Source organism: Drosophila subobscura, unplaced genomic scaffold (assembly GCF_008121235.1).
Source record: "Drosophila subobscura isolate 14011-0131.10 unplaced genomic scaffold, UCBerk_Dsub_1.0 Contig_3, whole genome shotgun sequence".
NCBI lineage: Eukaryota > Metazoa > Arthropoda > Insecta > Diptera > Drosophilidae > Drosophila > Drosophila subobscura.
In genome coordinates, this window is record NW_023269844.1 from 1 (window position 1) to 19,894 (window position 19,894).

The 19,894-nt window shown below is 40.0% G+C and overlaps 2 non-coding genes and 1 pseudogene across 2 annotated transcripts; all 3 read left to right on the plus strand.

The window, feature by feature from the left end:
• The first annotated feature begins 6,188 nt into the window (after positions 1–6,188).
• Positions 6,189–8,181, plus strand: LOC117903025. The gene has a single exon (XR_004649471.1). It is a non-coding gene; the product is annotated as a small subunit ribosomal RNA (ribosomal RNA).
• A 593-nt stretch (positions 8,182–8,774) lies between these two features.
• On the plus strand, positions 8,775–8,953 carry LOC117903023. Its single transcript, XR_004649470.1, has one exon. It is a non-coding gene; the product is annotated as a 5.8S ribosomal RNA (ribosomal RNA).
• A 425-nt stretch (positions 8,954–9,378) lies between these two features.
• Positions 9,379–18,782, plus strand: LOC117903026 (annotated as a pseudogene).
• Positions 18,783–19,894: the final 1,112 nt, after the last annotated feature.

Genomic DNA, 19,894 nt, shown 5'->3' on the forward strand with positions numbered 1-19,894 from the left:
CCTTCCTGAGGAACCGCCACGTTAAATAAGGGCTGAGAGATCAGATGACATATGTCCCTATCTACTATCTAGCGAAACCACAGCCAAGGGAACGGGCTTGGAATAATTAGCGGGGAAAGAAGACCCTTTTGAGCTTGACTCTAATCTGGCAGTGTAAGGAGACATAAGAGGTGTAGAATAAGTGGGAGATATCAGATTTCGGTTTGGTATCGACAATGAAATACCACTACTCTTATTGTTTCCTTACTTACTTGATTAAATGGAACGTGTATCATTTCCTAGCCATTATACGGATATATTTATTATATCTTATGGTATTGGGTTTTGATGCAAGCTTCTTGATCAAAGTATCACGAGTTTGTTATATAATCGCAAACAAATTCTTTAATGAGAAGATGCATTTATGTGTTTTCAATTTGAAAATTTGGTATAACTCCAATTACTCAGGTATGATCCAATTCAAGGACATTGCCAGGTAGGGAGTTTGACTGGGGCGGTACATCTCTCAAATAATAACGGAGGTGTCCCAAGGCCAGCTCAGTGCGGACAGAAACCACACATAGAGCAAAAGGGCAAATGCTGACTTGATCTCGGTGTTCAGTACACACAGGGACAGCAAAAGCTCGGCCTATCGATCCTTTTGGTTTAAAGAGTTTTTAACAAGAGGTGTCAGAAAAGTTACCATAGGGATAACTGGCTTGTGGCGGCCAAGCGTTCATAGCGACGTCGCTTTTTGATCCTTCGATGTCGGCTCTTCCTATCATTGTGAAGCAAAATTCACCAAGCGTTGGATTGTTCACCCATGCAAGGGAACGTGAGCTGGGTTTAGACCGTCGTGAGACAGGTTAGTTTTACCCTACTAATGACAAAACGTTGTTGCGACAGCATTCCTGCGTAGTACGAGAGGAACCGCAGGTACGGACCAATGGCACAATACTTGTTCGAGCGAACAGTGGTATGACGCTACGTCCGTTGGATTATGCCTGAACGCCTCTAAGGTCGTATCCGTGCTGGACTGCAATGATAAATAAGGGGCAATTTGCATTGTATGGCTTCTAAACCATTAAAAGTTTGTAATTTATTTTACAAACGACAATGGATGTGATGCCAATGTAATTTGTAACATAGTAAATCGGGAGGATCATTGATCACCTGGTGCCGCGCTAGTTACATATAAAAACATTATTTAATACAATGACAAAGCCTAGAATCAATTGTAAAACGACTTTTGTAACAGGCAAGGTGTTGTAAGTGGTTGAGCAGCTGCCATACTGCGATCCACTGAAGCTTATCCTTTGCTTGATGATTCGATATACAGAATGTATTCTTTATATATATATAACAAGTATTTTAATATATTTATATAAATATATAATTATACCTATATATATATATACAGGGATATATTCTAAAAAATTTTTCAACATGGATTGTATTATGACTTAATACTACTTCCATTTGAGAAAAAATTACACTCATATGCATGCAGAACACTTTAAAATCATATGATTGAAAATGTTTGGTAAAAAATTAAATAGCATATATGTTAGTATGAATATACGTACATATTTAAAGCTATAAAGAAATTGTTTCTATAAGAAACAAATGATGTACTTATAATATAGTTATGAAAGTATGTTTCATTTATACTTAGAAAAATTCAGATAACACACAATAAAGAGGATCTTATATGATATAAGTGGCAATAACTTAGAAAGTTCATATCAAATACTTTAAAATACGGGATAAAGAGACTTTTGCATATACATATATGCATAAAAACGAATTGAACACTATGATACAAATACAAGTCAAAAGTTGATAAACATTTAAAAACACAATAAATGAACATATGTTTCATATATAGTTGGAAAATATAAGAAAAATTCAGATAACACACAATAAAGAGGATCTTATATGATATAAGTGGCAATAACTTAGAAAGTTCATATCAAATACTTTAAAATTCGGGATAAAGACTTTTTGCATATATATATATGCATAAATACGAATTGAACACTATGATACAAATACAAGTCAAAAGTTGATAAACATTTAAAAACACAATAAATGAACATATGTTTCATATATAGTTGGAAAATATAAGAAAAATTCAGATAACACACAATAAAGAGGATCTTATATGATATAAGTGGCAATAACTTAGAAAGTTCATATCAAATACTTTAAAATTCGGGATAAAAGAGACTTTGCATATATATATATGCATAAATACGAATTGAACACTATGATACAAATACAAGTCAAAAGTTGATAAACATTTAAAAACACAATAAATGAACATATGTTTCATATATAGTTGGAAAACATAAGAAAAATTGAAATACAACACAATAAAGAGGATCTGATATGATATAAATGGAAATAATTTGGAAAGTTCATATCAAATACTATAAAATACGGGATAAAGCGACTTTGCATATGCATAGTTGAAAATCGTTATACATAAAGTCTTCAGTATGAAATGATTATGTAGCAAATTTTTTTATAAAGCAATAATATGATATGATATTCTATGTTTTTTCATATAAAATAGGTATGATATAAATACAAATTTATAATGTTTATGATGGTTGATTGATATGGATATGGGCATGTTTCCCATATACATGTATAAAATATCTTCAGCATGATTTGATTATGAAGAAACGATAATGTACGATATGATATGATATACTGTACTGTATGGCTTTTTTCATACGAAATAGGCATTGTATTGATATAAATACAAATTTATAATGGTTGATTGATATGGATATGGGAATTTTTCCCATATACATGTATAAAATATCTTCAGCATGATTTGATTATGAAGAAACGATAATGTACGATATGATATACTGTACTGTATGGCTTTTCATACGAAATAGGCATTGTATTGATATAAATACAAATTTATAATGGTTGATTGATATGGATATGGGAATTTTTCCCATATATACATGTATAATATAACTTCAGCATGATTTTATTATGAAGAAACGATAATGTACGATATGATATACTGTACTGTATGGCTTTTCATATGAAATAGGCATTGTATTGATATAAATATAAATACAAATTTATAATGGTTCATTGATATGGATATGGGAATATTTCCCATATACATGTATAAAATATCTTCAGCATGATTTGATTATGAAGAAACGATAATGTACGATATGATATACTGTACTGTTTGGCTTTTCATACGAAATAGGCATTGTATTGATATAAATACAAATTTATAATGGTTGATTGATATGGATATGGGAATTTTTCCCATATACATGTATAATATAACTTCAGCATGATTTGATTATGAAGAAACGATAATGTACGATATGAGATTCTGTACTGTTTGGCTTTTCATACGAAATAGGCATTGTATTGATATAAATACAAATTTATAATGGTTGATTGATATGGATATGGGAATTTTTCCCATATACATGTATAATATAACTTCAGCATGATTTGATTATGATTTGATTATGAAGAAACGATAATGTACGATATGATATACTGTACTGTATGGTGTTTCAGATGAAATAGGCATTGTATTGATATAAATACAAATTTATAATGGTTGATTGATATGGATATGGGAATATTTCCCATGTACATGTATAATATAACTTCAGCATGATTTTATTATGAAGAAACGATAATACGATATGATATATGATATTCTGTATGATCTTTCATATGTTAGCCGTGACCGTGAGGAAAAACCTGTATAAGCACTGGTGTCCGGCTTGATATATATCATATGATGAAAAATTTAAAATTTGTCTTTACATATAATATGGGGAAAATACCTAGCTGGCAATGTCTGATACTTTATTTGGTTGGATATGTATATAGTTGTTACTATATATGAATAATATTGAAGTGTTGATGTGTTTCTTGTATTAAAATACGAGAACAAATGCCTGTTAAGGGGCACTCCCTATTGTAGGCACCCGATTTGCGGAAAAAAAAAAAAAAAACCTATATAGGGAGTGGTGTCGTGCTTGGTATATATCATATGATGAAAAATTTAAAATTTGTCTTTACATATGATATGGGGAAAATACCTAGCTGGCAATGTCTGATACTTTATTTGGTTGGATATGTATATAGTTGTTACTATATATGAATAATATTGAAGTGTATATGTGTTTCTTGTATTAAAATACGAGAACAAATGCCTGTTAGGGGCACTCCCTATTGTAGGCACCCGATTTGCGGAAGCCGTAAAATACGAGAACAAAAAAACCTATATAGGGAGTGGTGTCGTGCTTGGTATATATCATATGATGAAAAATTTAAAATTTGTCTTTACATATGATATGGGGAAAATACCTAGCTGGCAATGTCTGATACTTTATTTGGTTGGATATGTATATAGTTGTTACTATATATGAATAATATTGAAGTGTTGATGTGTTTCTTGTATTAAAATACGAGAACAAATGCCTGTTAAGGGGCACTCCCTATTGTAGGTAGGCACCCGATTTGCGGAAGCCGTGGCAAAAAACCTATAAAAACCTATATATGGGATGTGGTGTCGTGCTTGGTATATATCATATGATGAAAAATTTAAAATTGATCTTTACATATGATATGGGGAAAATACCTAGCTGGCAATGTCTGATACTTTATTTGGTTGGATATGTATATAGTTGTTACTATATATGAATAATATTGAAGTGTATATGTGTTTCTTGTATTAAAATACGAGAACAAATGCCTGTTAAGGGGCACTCCCTATTGTAGGCACCCGATTTGCGGAAGCCGTGGCAAAAAAACCTATATAGGGGGAGTGGTGTCGTGCTTGGTATATATCATATGATGAAAAAAATTTAAAATTTGTCTTTACATATGATATGGGGAAAATACCTAGCTGGCAATGTCTGATACTTTATTTGGTTGGATATGTATATAGTTGTTACTATATATGAATAATATTGAAGTGTTGATGTGTTTCTTGTATTAAAATACGAGAACAAATGCCTGTTAAGGGGCACTCCCTATTGTATTGTAGGCACCCGATTTGCGGAAGCCGTGGCAAAAAAAACCTATATAGGGAGTGGTGTCGTGCTTGGTATATATCATATGATGAAAAATTTAAAATTTGTCTGTACATATGATATGGGGAAAATACCTAGCTGGCAATGTCTGATACTTTATTTGGTTGGATATGTATATAGTTGTTACTATATATGAATAATATTGAAGTGTATATGTGTTTCTTGTATTAAAATACGAGAACAAATGCCTGTTAAGGGGCACTCTCAATTGTAAGCACCCGATTTGCGGAAGCCGTGGCAGAAAACCTATATATGGTGGACAGTTGATGTCCATTTATATTATGTGCATTATTTTGGTATAGTATTGCATATGATATTATTATACGTTGTCATTATACCCATAGTGGTGTTATTGTGTGATATTTGTTGCTTAAAAGTTCTTTAATATAAATTGCTTAGCTGCGACAAATTGATCTTAAGATAGTATAATGAAACTTGTCAAGATATATAAAGTCAAGATATATTTTACATTTTCTTTAGTCCATATCAGTTTAGTTTCGAATTATTATCGTGAATATCTGGAAATGGTATCATACGATTTATGATTGTATGAGAACCATTTCACCAATGTACCAGCATATAATCAAAGAGATTTATATGCAAATTCAAATATTGCCAATATATCAAAATCCATTCTACATGAACTCATGTGCTTGGTTTTATTTAATGTATATCAAAAAAAAACGCATACGATATTGGATAAATTTTAAATTTGTTGTCAAAATACAATGCCAAAACTCAATTTATTTTGGTTTAGGCGAATATACGTGTGATATTATATTAAGTGCAAACAAAAAGATATTGAACGAAAAAAAAATGTATATATTTTATATGGATATATTTAATATGCTGTTGTAAATATTAAACAAATGAGAAAGTTTTCTCATTAATATATTGTAAAATAAAATTATGTTAAATATATAAAAAATATAAATATATAGAGAAAATGGCGAATCTGAATGCTATATAAAAATGGCCACATTCGTTTAACAAATTCTCATGAACTGTTGAAAAAAAAAAACTATGTATTATTGTACTTTTTTATTCAAAAGTATATCGAGTTGTCAAATATTTACATATGTGTGCATATGCGCATAAAACGAAAACATTATTCTGGTTGATCCTGCCAGTAGTTATATGCTTGTCTCAAAGATTAAGCCATGCATGTCTAAGTACACACGAATTAAAAGTGAAACCGCAAAAGGCTCATTATATCAGTTATGGTTCCTTAGATCGTTAACAGTTACTTGGATAACTGTGGTAATTCTAGAGCTAATACATGCAATTAAAACACGGACCTTATGGGACGTGCTTTTTATTAGGCTAAAACCAAGCGATCGCAAGATCGTTACATTGGTTGAACTCTAGATAACATGCAGATCGTATGGTCTTGTACCGACGACAGATCTTTCAAATGTCTGCCCTATCAACTTTTGATGGTAGTATCTAGGACTACCATGGTTGCAACGGGTAACGGGGAATCAGGGTTCGATTCCGGAGAGGGAGCCTGAGAAACGGCTACCACATCTAAGGAAGGCAGCAGGCGCGTAAATTACCCACTCCCAGCTCGGGGAGGTAGTGACGAAAAATAACAATACAGGACTCATATCCGAGGCCCTGTAATTGGAATGAGTACACTTTAAATCCTTTAACAAGGACCAATTGGAGGGCAAGTCTGGTGCCAGCAGCCGCGGTAATTCCAGCTCCAATAGCGTATATTAAAGTTGTTGCGGTTAAAACGTTCGTAGTTGAACTTGTGCTTCATACGGGTAGTGCAACTTACAATTGTGGTTAGTACTATACCTTTATGTATGTAAGCGTATTACCGGTGGAGTTCTTATATATAATTAAGTACTTGTATTTTTTTATATATTCCTCCTATTTAAAAACCTGCATTAGTGCTCTTCATCGAGTGTTATTGTGGGCCGGTACAATTACTTTGAACAAATTAGAGTGCTTAAAGCAGGCTTCAAATGCCTGAATATTCTGTGCATGGGATAATGAAATAAGACCTCTGTTCTGCTTTCATTGGTTTTCAGATCAAGAGGTAATGATTAATAGAAGCAGTTTGGGGGCATTAGTATTACGACGCGAGAGGTGAAATTCTTGGACCGTCGTAAGACTAACTTAAGCGAAAGCATTTGCCAAAGATGTTTTCATTAATCAAGAACGAAAGTTAGAGGTTCGAAGGCGATCAGATACCGCCCTAGTTCTAACCATAAACGATGCCAGCTAGCAATTGGGTGTAGCTACTTTTATGGCTCTCTCAGTCGCTTCCCGGGAAACCAAAGCTTTTTGGGCTCCGGGGAAGTATGGTTGCAAAGCTGAAACTTAAAGGAATTGACGGAAGGGCACCACCAGGAGTGGAGCCTGCGGCTTAATTTGACTCAACACGGGAAAACTTACCAGGTCCGAACATAAGTGTTAAGACAGATTGATAGCTCTTTCTCGAATCTATGGGTGGTGGTGCATGGCCGTTCTTAGTTCGTGGAGTGATTTGTCTGGTTAATTCCGATAACGAACGAGACTCAAATATATTAAATAGATATCTTCAGGATTATGGTGTTGAAGCTTATATAGCCTTCATTCATGGTGGCAGTAAAATGTTTATTGTGTTTGAATGTGTTTATATAAGTGGAGCCGTACCTGTTGGTTTGTCCCATTATAAGGACACTAGCTTCTTAAATGGACAAATTGCGTCTAGCAATAATGAGATTGAGCAATAACAGGTCTGTGATGCCCTTAGATGTCCTGGGCTGCACGCGCGCTACAATGAAAGTATCAACGTGTATTTCCTAGACCGAGAGGTCCGGGTAAACCGCTGAACCACTTTCATGCTTGGGATTGTGAACTGAAACTGTTCACATGAACTTGGAATTCCCAGTAAGTGTGAGTCATTAACTCGCATTGATTACGTCCCTGCCCTTTGTACACACCGCCCGTCGCTACTACCGATTGAATTATTTAGTGAGGTCTCCGGACGTGATCACTGTGACGCCTTGCGTGTTACGGTTGTTTCGCAAAAGTTGACCGAACTTGATTATTTAGAGGAAGTAAAAGTCGTAACAAGGTTTCCGTAGGTGAACCTGCGGAAGGATCATTATTGTATGTTTCAAAAAAAAAAAAAAATATATTGCCAATTTACCAAACAATGTTTTTATAAAATCATAATTGTAAAATAAATATATTCAGTTGTAAATCTTATATGTATTTTTTTTTAATGATGTTGTCAATATACTCATATAGTAGTAGCTAATATACATATGACTTGGTTATATGTGTATAGCATTTAATATTAAAATTACATATTGATGATATATTACAATATATTGATTTATAAAATCTGTGTGCATATGGCCCATAATATGCACGCGTTGCGCATATGTATTGTCCATCAGAGCTATGGGCATACATTGGTTAATGCAAACAACTAAAAAAAGTACAATGTTGTACCTGTGTTCAGGTTAATTCTTTTATATAAATTGATATTTATCAAACATTGTCAAATTACATATTATTTATATTCATAAATATGGTAAGATATCGTTTATATAAAACTAAGACATTTCGCAACATTCTTTTAGGATAAAAATACAATTTTATTGAAGGAATTGATATATGCCAGTAAAATGGTGTATTTTTAATTTCTTTCAATAAAAACATATCTGACAAATGTAATAACAAACAAATTTTAATCACTCTAAGCGGTGGATCACTCGGCTCATGGGTCGATGAAGAACGCAGCAAACTGTGCGTCATCGTGTGAACTGCAGGACACATGAACATCGACATTTTGAACGCATATCGCAGTCCATGCTGTTATGTACTTTAATTAATTTTATAGTGCTGCTTGGACTACATATGGTTGAGGGTTGTAAGACTATGCTAAATAAGTTGTTTGAAAATTTTACGAAATTTTCAAGCATATATTGTATATTATTGGATATATGTACACTTATGTACAAATATATTCATAATATTGATATTAAATGGAAATGCATTATCTCTCATTGTTGTATATATTTGTGTGAGAATAACGAAGAAAATATATTATTTTTTTTCCTTCTTGGATCAAAAAATACTGAGGAATGTCTAGCAAAAAAATTATTTTTTTTTTTTTCATCTAGAATTGCCTCTTATTAACGGTTTGAAAGGAATGTTGTTGTAAAAATAAATATGAAATATTCTTCGTGGTGTTTGTTATAAAATACGGACATTTTAATGATTTCATTATGAGAACGTGCTATATATATAATAATATTGTATTAGTATTATTAATTAATTTTAATATATGTATATACAACCTCAACTCATATGGGACTACCCCTGAATTTAAGCATATTAATTAGGGGAGGAAAAGAAACTAACCAGGATTTTCTTAGTAGCGGCGAGCGAAAAGAAATCAGTTCAGCACTAAGTCACTTTGTCTATATGGCAAAATGTGAGATGCAGTGTATGGAGCGTCAATATTCTAGTATGAGAAATTAACGATTTAAGTCCTTCTTAAATGAGGCCATTTACCCATAGAGGGTGCCAGGCCCGTATAACGTTAATGATTATTAGATGATGTTTCCAAAGAGTCGTGTTGCTTGATAGTGCAGCACTAAGTGGGTGGTAAACTCCATCTAAAACTAAATATAACCATGAGACCGATAGTAAACAAGTACCGTGAGGGAAAGTTGAAAAGAACTCTGAATAGAGAGTTAAACAGTACGTGAAACTGCTTAGAGGTTAAGCCCGATGAACCTGAATATCCGTTATGGAAAATTCATCATTAAAGTTGTAATATTTTAACAATATTATAATAATAGTGTTTTTTTTTTCCATATAAGGACATTGTAATCTATTAGCATATACCAAATTTATCATAAAATATGGCTTATAGTTTATTCAAATTATTATGCTTGCATTTTAACATAGAATAAATGTCATTAATTTGATAAAGTGTTGATAAATTAAAATTAATACAGTGCGTTAATTTTCCGAAATTATATAATGGCATAATTATCATCGATATTTGTGTTTATTATAAGCATTTGTATGATTAACAATGCGAAAGATTCAGGATACCTTCGGGACCCGTCTTGAAACACGGACCAAGGAGTCTAACATATGTGCAAGTTATTGGGAGATAAACCTAATAGCGTAATTAACTTGACTAATAATGGGATTAGTTTTTTAACTATTTATAGATAATTAACACAATCCCGGGGCGTTCTATATAGTTATGTATAATAATATTTATATTATTTATGCCTCTAACTGGAACGTACCTTGAGCATATATGCTGTGACCCGAAAGATGGTGAACTATACTTGATCAGGTTGAAGTCAGGGGAAACCCTGATGGAAGACCGAAACAGTTCTGACGTGCAAATCGATTGTCAGAATTGAGTATAGGGGCGAAAGACCAATCGACCAATCGAACCTCTAGTAGCTGGTTCCTTCCGAAGTTTCCCTCAGGATAGCTGGTGCATTTTAATGTTATATAAAATAATCTTATCTGGTAAAGCGAATGATTAGAGGCCTTAGGGTCGAAACGATCTTAACCTATTCTCAAACTTTAAATGGGTAAGAACCTTAACTTTCTTGATATGAAGTTTAAGGTTATGATATAATGTGCCCAGTGGGCCACTTTTGGTAAGCAGAACTGGCGCTGTGGGATGAACCAAACGTAATGTTACGGTGCCCAAATTAACAACTCATGCAGAAACCATGAAAGGCGTTGGTTGCTTAAAACAGCAGGACGGTGATCATGGAAGTCGAAATCCGCTAAGGAGTGTGTAACAACTCACCTGCCGAAGCAACTAGCCCTTAAAATGGATGGCGCTTAAGTTGTATACCTATACATTACCGCTAAAGTAGATGATTTATATTACTTGTGATATAAATTTTGAAACTTTAGTGAGTAGGAAGGTACAATGGTAAGCGTAGAAGTGTTTGGCGTAAGCCTGCATGGAGCTGCCATTGGCACAGATCTTGGTGGTAGTAGCAAATAATCGAATGAGACCTTGGAGGACTGAAGTGGAGAAGGGTTTCGTGTGAACAGTGGTTGATCACGAGTTAGTCGGTCCTAAGTTCAAGGCGAAAGCCGAAAATTTTCAAGTAAAAAAATCAGTAAGCATATATTGTCAAATCTTTAATGATTTTTTGAAACACTTGAATAATTTTGAACGAAAGGGAATACGGTTCCAATTCCGTAACCTGTTGAGTATCCGTTTGTTATTAAATATGGGCCTCGTGCTCATCCTGGCAACAGGAACGACCATAAAGAAGCCGTCGAGAGATATCGGAAGAGTTTTCTTTTCTGTTTTATAGCCGTACTACCATGGAAGTCTTTCGCAGAGAGATATGGTAGATGGGCTAGAAGAGCATGACATATACTGTTGTGTCGATATTTTCTCCTCGGACCTTGAAAATTTATGGTGGGGACACGCAAACTTCTCAACAGGCCGTACCAATATCCGCAGCTGGTCTCCAAGGTGAAGAGTCTCTAGTCGATAGAATAATGTAGGTAAGGGAAGTCGGCAAATTAGATCCGTAACTTCGGGATAAGGATTGGCTCTGAAGATTGAGATAGTCGGGCTTGATTGGGAAACAATAACATGGTTTATGTGCTCGTTCTGGGTAAATAGAGTTTCTATCATTTATGGTAGTTACTTGTTCCCCGGATAGTTTAGTTACGTAGCCAATTGTGGAACTTTCTTGCTAAAATTTTTAAGAATACTAATTGGGTAAAACCAATTAGTTCTTATTAATTATAACGATTATCAATTAACAATCAATTCAGAACTGGCACGGACTTGGGGAATCCGACTGTCTAATTAAAACAAAGCATTGTGATGGCCCTAGCGGGTGTTGACACAATGTGATTTCTGCCCAGTGCTCTGAATGTCAAAGTGAAGAAATTCAAGTAAGCGCGGGTCAACGGCGGGGGTAGTAACTATGACTCTCTTTAAGGTAGCCAAATGCCTCGTCATCTAATTAGTGACGCGCATGAATGGATTAACGAGATTCCTACTGTCCCCCTATCTACTCAGTTGCTCTCTGACTGCTATTGGAAGCAGACGTGTTTTTAAGCGTTCCGCCTTGCCGTCGGTTTTCAGTACGATAGAGTGTGTTTTCCCCTGTGGAAAGTGTTTATTAATCTTGCCGTGTGTGATCCGCGTTTGCCACTCCAAATTTCATAAAATTTGGAGCCGAATTGACGCATATATTAGCAAATTAATATTTGCTAATAAAGACACGCAAAAGAAAGCCACGTGGCTTTAGCTGAAAAACATCTGGTCGAAGCTTTCGTTCAAAGCTTTTTGGTCGAAGCTTTCGCTCAAAGCTTTTTGGTCGAAGCTTTCGTTCGTAGCTTTCGTTCGAACTTTGGTGCGAAACTCGGGTCGGTTCGTGTCTCCGCTTGTGGCTGTGCTTGTGCTTGCGCTTAGTGCTCGAGACCGCCAAAAGAGGGCGTAAAAATGGAAGTGGGCTCCGAGGCGGACGCCAGCGACGTTAGCTTGTCTAGCGTTGGCGCGAGCTCGATGTCGAGCGTTCCCGCCCAAAAAAAAACGCCGGCCGAAGGATCCGACCAAAAAGGAAGCCGAGAAGGGGGCGAAAAAGATCGCCCTTGGAATAGGGATGTCTGAAGAGACGCCGATCCCAGCGGTCAGATCGCCGCCGCCGTCGTCGCTCCCTTTTGAGCCCCCTGCTGCCACCGCCGCTGCCACCACCTGCTGCTGCCGCTGCCGCTGCCGCTGCCGCTGCCGCTGCCGCTGCCGCTGCCGCTGCCACCACTGCTGCTGCCACATGCCCTGCCACGACTATTGTCGCGGCTGGGTATTCAGCTGTTACCGCCGAGTTGTCCGCCATACGGATGTCGGTGAACGAGGCAGTCCTCAAGGGAGGTATGTCCGCCGAAGCGTCCATGGCCGTTCTCGTCGCTACCAACAGGTACGACGAGCTCGTCATGGCACTGGCTGGGGACAAGGTGCGCCTGGAGGAGAGGGCACGTATGCCGCCTCCACAGAGGCCAGCTGCCGCTGCCGCCGCCGCTGCCGCCACTGCTGCCGCCACCGCTTCCCACACCACCGCTGCTCCCCCACCGCTGCGTATGTGGCAGCCTTCCCAGGCCTGCCGGCACCGAGCGCTGCTGTCCCGCCGATTGCCAAGCCCCGCGAAACCTGGTCGGCTCTTATCAAGAGCAGGAACCCGGAGGAGACTGGGAAGCAGTTGGTCGAGCGTGTCAAGAAGGACGTGGTGCCCAAACTTGGAGTCAGAGTGCACGAAGTTCGCGAACTGAAGAGTGGAGGTGCGATCATTCGCACGCCTTCAGTGAGCGAGCTCAGGAAGGTGGTGGACAGCGCCAAGTTCCAGGAAGCAGGGCTGGACGTTAAGAAGCGCCCGGAGACCAGGCCCCAAGTCGTGGTGTACGACGTAGACACGTCCATCACGCCTGAGGATTTCATGGAGGAGCTCTTCTCGAAGAACCTGGAGGAATTCATGACGGCCGCGGAATTCAGGAAGACGGTTCACCTGGGCAGTAAACCCTGGTCGGTCACCGACGGCGCCACGGTCAACGTGACGCTAGAGGTCGATCAGAAGGCACAGGAGGTACTACGCGACTGCGTGTACATTAAGTGGTTTAGATGCCGCTGCCGTTCCATGGTCCGGACATACGCCTGCCACAGGTGTGCTGGTTTCGACCACAAGGTGTCCCAGTGCCGCCTTAAGGAGAACGTGTGCCATCGGTGCGGACAGGGCGGCCACAACGTTGCGCGGTGCCCCAACCCTGTGGACTGCAGGAATTGCCGCTTTAAGGGCTTCCCGTCAGCACACTCCATGCTGTCAGCGGCTTGCCCGATATATGCAGCGGTATTGGCGAGGGTGCAAGCTAGACATTAAATGTTTAGCTTCATCCAAGCAAACTGTGGCCGCGGCCGAGCAGCTGTGGTGGAACTCGGATCCATCATGCGCAGCTCTGGCCATCTGTTCGCACTGGTCCAGGAGCCGTATGTCGATGGAGCGGGGCGGATTACTGGCCTTCCTTCGGGAATGCGAGTTTTCCACGACCGCCCCCTTCGTGAGGATAAACCGAAAGCTGCCATCATCGTTGACGAACCGGACGCCATCTGCATGCCAATAGATCCCCTTACCACCGAACATGGGTATGCGTTAGAGTGCAAGGAAGATTTGGCTCAATCATCCTATGCTCCGTGTACTGCCAATTCAACACCGACTTGGCCCCGTACCTCAGGTATCTAGATGCGGTGCTGCTGCTGGCCAGCCGCACGCCTGTCATCTTTGGGCTCGACGCGAACGCAGTATCCCCAGCGTGGTTTAGCAAACTCTCCGAGCATGCTCGGGGACAAGCTAGCTATGCACGGGGCGAGCTGCTGTCTGAGTGGATTACCGAGAACCGAGCCGGCGTGCTCAACGAAGCCAGTCGGGTGTTTTTACATTCGACAACCGCAACAACCGCCACAGCGACATCGATGTAACAATCGCCAATGAGGCAGCGACCATGTGGGCCACATACGACTGGAAAGTGAGGGAATGGGACACCAGCGACCACAACATGATCCATGTTGAGGTGACGCGTGATCCGACCGACACAGTTGAGAGCTTTGCTCCTGTGCCGTCCTGGAAGCTTTCCAATGCGCGCTGGCGATTTTTTTTGAGGACGAAGTGGTAAGGGAGACATCCGAATGGACGGAGAACATCGCCGAATCGCCGTTGGACGACCAAGTGTCTGCATTGCGCTCTGTAGTGCACAGTGTGTGCGACAGAGTGCTGGGACGCAGCACGCCGAGAGCCGCAAGGAAGATAGTTTGGTGGACTGCCGAACTACACACCCAAACGCCGAGAGGTCAGGAGACTGAGGCGGCGGCTGCAGGACGCGCGTCGGCACGAGACCGACGAAGCAGAGCAACTTGTGGTTGAACTGAGGATCTCCTCAGCGCAATACAAGAAGCTCATCCTGAGGACAAAGGAAGACAACTGGCGACGTTTCGTGGGAGACAACAGAGACGATCCATGGGGGCACGTCTACAGGATTTGCCGAGGCCGCAAAAAGAGCACGGAGATTGGATGCCTTCAGACGGATGGTGGGCCGGTCGCAACATGGAGCGACTGTGCAAGTGTGCTCCTCCGCAACTTTTTCCCTGTTGCGGAGTCGAATGCGCACATTGCCATACCGTCCGAAGCTCCACCGGCCCTCAGAGCTTCTGAGGTTGATGCTTGCGTCGCCAGGTTGAAGAGCAGACGCTCTCCCGGCATGGACGGCATCACAGGTTCCATTTGCAAGGCAGTGTGGCGTGCCATCCCTCAGCAAATGACAGCGTTGTACTCCCGCTGCCTGGAGACAGGATATTTCCCTGCGGAATGGAAGCACCCTTGGGTGGTTCCACTCTTGAAGGGGCCCGATAAGGACAGGACGGATCCTGCTTCATATCGGGGTATATGTCTATTGCCAGTGCTGGGAAAAGTACTAGAGGGAATCATGGTGAATCGTCTGAAGGACACCATACCGGATGGCTGCAGATGGCAATTTGGATTTCGCGAAGGACGCTGTGTGGAGGATGCTTGGAAGCACGTCGTGAGCACGGTTTCAGCCAGTCGGGCGAAATACGTGCTCGGAATCTTCGTGGATTTTCAAGGGAGCCTTCGACAACGTTGAGTGGAATGCTGCGCTACGTCGTCTCCTAGAGCTGGGCTGCCGTGAGGCAGGCTTGTGGCGAAGCTTCTTCTCCGGCCGGAGTGCGAGCATTGTCAGCAGGCATGGAGTAGCCACTGTTCCGGTGACAAGAGGGTTGCCCACAGGGGTCCATAAGTGGTCCATTCATATGGAACATCTTGATGGACGTGCTGCTCCAGCGCTTGGAGCCATATGGCGCGCTCAGCGCGTATGCCGACGACCTGCTCCTCCTCATCGAGGGAAACGCCCGTACAGAGCTCGAGCGAAAAGGAGAAGACCTGATGTCCATCGTAGGCGCTTGGGGAGTTGATGTCGGCGTTGCCGTCTCAACTAGCAAGACTGCGATCATGCTGCTCAAGGGCAAACTTCTACGGCCGCCATTGGTACGGTTTGCAGGAGCAAGCCTGCCATATAAGCGCGAATATCGGTACCTCGGCATCACGGTCAGCGAGCGGTTGAACTTCATCCCGCACATCATGGGCTTGCGAGGTAAGCTGACCGGAGTCGTAGGGGCATTGTCACGCGTAATGCGGACCGACTGGGGTCTCAGTCCCCGCGCAAAGCGGACAATATATGCCGGACTCATGGTGCCCTGCGCGCTATTTGGTGCCGCGGTTTGGTCTGTCGCGACGACGACGCAGACAGTTGCCAGGAGGCACCTGCTTGCGTGCCAAAGGATCATCCTGATTGGATGCCTACCGGTATGCCGTACAGTGTCCACCATGGCACTGCAAGTACTTGCTGGAGCCCCCCCGTTTGATCTGGTCGCCAGACACCTGGCAATCAGATTCAAGCTAAAGCGTGGCTACCCGCTGGAGGAGAGTGATTGGCTATACGGCGAAGATTTGGCAAATCAAAGCTGGAAGCAGAAGATGGCGCGACTGGACGAATGCATGCTGAGCGAGTGGCAACGCAGATGGGATGACGGTGACTCCCCAGGCCGGGTGACGCACCGCTTCATCCCGAACGTAAGCTTCGTCTACAGCGAGCGAAGGTTTGGCTTCACGCTGCGCGCAGGGTTCCTGCTGACTGGTCATGGATCACTCAATGCATTTCTGCATAAGATAAACCGGAGCGACACGCCTGCATGTCTATGCGGCGCAGAGCGCGAGGATTGGCAACACATTTTATGTGTTTGTCCCCTCTATGCGGATTTGCGAGACCTCGATGGACTCGGAATGCAGCTTACTGATGGCGAATGGACTTTCTCGGAAGTGGTGGCTTCACAGGAGAGGATGCAGTTTCTGGATAGGTACGCGGAGAGGCGTTTTCCAGACGACTACAACTGCTGGATCCATCGGCGACAAGCGGGCTGAGAGCCCCGGACTCGGTAAGTCCCCTTCAAGGGTACCCTATCCGAGCCAGTCGGGGCTAAAAGGGGAGGGTCAACTGAGCCCTAAAGTTCGGTACCACGGGTTGTATCAGCGGTCCAAGGCTGTGCATTGAGGTCGGCCCCTAGTGGGAGTATCGTGGTGGCTGTGGTAGCCCAAATGTTACGCGGGCAGAGCCTTCAGGCTCGACGTGGTGTTGCGTTCTCAACCGGGCGCCGTGACCCATAGATCGGTAGAAGTGATAGATACACTTCGCTCCTCACCAAAGGAGGAAAGTATGCCCGACTAGTATACTTTCGAATTTGGTACCAGGCTGAGTCGCTATGTATTTGCTATAGCTTCTTATCCTGGGCACCCAACACCGTGGTTGAAATCCCTTCCTGAGGAACCGCCACGTTAAATAAGGGCTGAGAGATCAGATGACATATGTGTCTATCTACTATCTAGCGAAACCACAGCCAAGGGAACGGGCTTGGAATAATTAGCGGGGAAAGAAGACCCTTTTGAGCTTGACTCTAATCTGGCAGTGTAAGGAGACATAAGAGGTGTAGAATAAGTGGGAGATATCAGATTTCGGTTTGGTATCGACAATGAAATACCACTACTCTTATTGTTTCCTTACTTACTTGATTAAATGGAACGTGTATCATTTCCTAGCCATTATACGGATATATTTATTATATCTTATGGTATTGGGTTTTGATGCAAGCTTCTTGATCAAAGTATCACGAGTTTGTTATATAATCGCAAACAAATTCTTTAATGAGAAGATGCATTTATGTGTTTTCAATTTGAAAATTTGGTATAACTCCAATTACTCAGGTATGATCCAATTCAAGGACATTGCCAGGTAGGGAGTTTGACTGGGGCGGTACATCTCTCAAATAATAACGGAGGTGTCCCAAGGCCAGCTCAGTGCGGACAGAAACCACACACATAGAGCAAAAGGGCAAATGCTGACTTGATCTCGGTGTTCAGTACACACAGGGACAGCAAAAGCTCGGCCTATCGATCCTTTTGGTTTAAAGAGTTTTTAACAAGAGGTGTCAGAAAAGTTACCATAGGGATAACTGGCTTGTGGCGGCCAAGCGTTCATAGCGACGTCGCTTTTTGATCCTTCGATGTCGGCTCTTCCTATCATTGTGAAGCAAAATTCACCAAGCGTTGGATTGTTCACCCATGCAAGGGAACGTGAGCTGGGTTTAGACCGTCGTGAGACAGGTTAGTTTTACCCTACTAATGACAAAACGTTGTTGCGACAGCATTCCTGCGTAGTACGAGGAGGAACCGCAGGTACGGACCAATGGCACAATACTTGTTCGAGCGAACAGTGGTATGACGCTACGTCCGTTGGATTATGCCTGAACGCCTCTAAGGTCGTATCCGTGCTGGACTGCAATGATAAATAAGGGGCAATTTGCATTGTATGGCTTCTAAACTAAACCATTAAAAGTTTGTAATTTATTTTACAAACGACAATGGATGTGATGCCAATGTAATTTGTAACATAGTAAATCGGGAGGATCATTGATCACCTGGTGCCGCGCTAGTTACATATAAAAACATTATTTAATACAATGACAAAGCCTAGAATCAATTGTAAACGACTTTTGTAACAGGCAAGGTGTTGTAAGTGGTTGAGCAGCTGCCATACTGCGATCCACTGAAGCTTATCCTTTGCTTGATGATTCGATATACAGAATGTATTCTTTATATATATATAACAAGTATTTTAATATATTTATATAAATATATAATTATACCTATATATATATATACAGGGATATATTCTAAAATTTTTTTTTCAACATGGATTGTATTATGACTTAATACTACTTCCATTTTGAGAAAAAATTACACTCATATGCATGCAGAACACTTTAAAATCATATGATTGAAAATGTTTGGTAAAAAATTAAATAGCATATATGTTAGTATGAATATACGTACATATTTAAAGCTATAAAGAAATTGTTTCTATAAGAAACAAATGATGTACTTATAATATAGTTATGAAAGTATGTTTCATTTATACTTAGAAAAATTCAGATAACACACAATAAAGAGGATCTTATATGATATAAGTGGCAATAACTTAGAAAGTTCATATCAAATACTTTAAAATACGGGATAAAGAGACTTTGCATATACATATATGCATAAAAACGAATTGAACACTATGATACAAATACAAGTCAAAAGTTGATAAACATTTAAAAACACAATAAATGAACATATGTTTCATATATAGTTGGAAAATATAAGAAAAATTCAGATAACACACAATAAAGAGGATCTTATATGATATAAGTGGCAATAACTTAGAAAGTTCATATCAAATACTTTAAAATTCGGGATAAAGAGACTTTGCATATATATATATGCATAAATACGAATTGAACACTATGATACAAATACAAGTCAAAAGTTGATAAACATTTAAAAACACAATAAATGAACATATGTTTCATATATAGTTGGAAAATATAAGAAAAATTCAGATAACACACAATAAAGAGGATCTTATATGATATAAGTGGCAATAACTTAGAAAGTTCATATCAAATACTTTAAAATTCGGGATAAAAGAGACTTTGCATATATATATATGCATAAATACGAATTGAACACTATGATACAAATACAAGTCAAAAGTTGATAAACATTTAAAAACACAATAAATGAACATATGTTTCATATATAGTTGGAAAAAAACATAAGAAAAATTGAAATACAACACAATAAAGAGGATCTGATATGATATAAATGGAAATAATTTGGAAAGTTCATATCAAATACTATAAA